Raw genomic sequence first — 1139 nt, forward strand, 5'->3', positions numbered from 1 at the left:
GGAAGGTCTCCTCAAATTGCCCAGGCTAGTCTCAAACTCCTGGCTGCAAGTAATCCTCCTGCGTCATTCCCACAAACCTTAGGATTACAGGCATGAGCTACCACGCCTAACCACACAATACTTGTTTATTTGTTTACAGTTCCTTGGTCAGAAATCCGAGCATGATTGGAGGGTTCTCTGTTTAGGGTTTCCCAAAATTATGTTTTCATTTTGAGGACCTCCTTCAGGCTTATACAGACGTGACAGAATTCAGTTTCTGACAGTTGTAGGACTAAGGTTCCTGTTCCTTGCCTGCTGTCAAGGTAGAGAGAGGCTGCTATCAGTTCCTGGTGCCCACCAGCATTCTTTGCCACACAGCCCCTTCATTTTTAAAACCCACAGTGGAGGAACTCCCTCACACCGAATCCATCTCACACTGTCAATCTCTATGATCAGGAAGAACCCGGTCCTTTCAAGGGCTTGCCAGATGAGGACAGCCCGACCAAGGATAATCCCTGTCTTAAAGTCAATTGATTTAGGACCTTAATTATATATGTAAAAATCCCTTCAAGGCAGGACCTACATTATTGTTGGTTGATTAACTGGGGTCAGGTGAATGACCAGGCGCACACGCCTATCATGGGGGGCGATGATGGAATCAGCCTAGCATGGCTTGGGGCTTTCTTTTGAGTTTAATTGGGACACCATTGGAAATTGAAGTTCAAATAAAGCAATAATTGTGAATGATAATAAAATACATGCTATTTAGCCATGGAAATTCTTCTTACTTCTTAAAATCAAATGACATGTTTAATATTTTATAATTAATTTAGGTCGGTTGTGGTGGCTCATGCCTGTAATCTCAGTACTTTTGGAGGCGGAGTCAGGCAGAGAGCTTGATTTCACTAGTTCAAGATCAGCCTAGGCAGCATGGCAAAACCCTTGTCTCTACCAAAAATATAAAAATTTTAGCCAGGCATGGTGGTGCATGTCTGTACTCCCAGCCACTCAGACAGCTGAGGTAGGAAGATCACTTGAGCCCAGGAGGTCGAGGCTGCAGTGAGCTGTCATCCTGCCACAGCACTCCAGCCCGAGTGACAGAGCAAGACCCTGTTTCAATAATAATGATGATAACAATAATACTAATAAATTTAGAGCAA

This window comes from Colobus angolensis, unplaced genomic scaffold (assembly GCF_000951035.1).
Source record: "Colobus angolensis palliatus isolate OR3802 unplaced genomic scaffold, Cang.pa_1.0 Scaffold237, whole genome shotgun sequence".
Classification (NCBI taxonomy): domain Eukaryota; kingdom Metazoa; phylum Chordata; class Mammalia; order Primates; family Cercopithecidae; genus Colobus; species Colobus angolensis.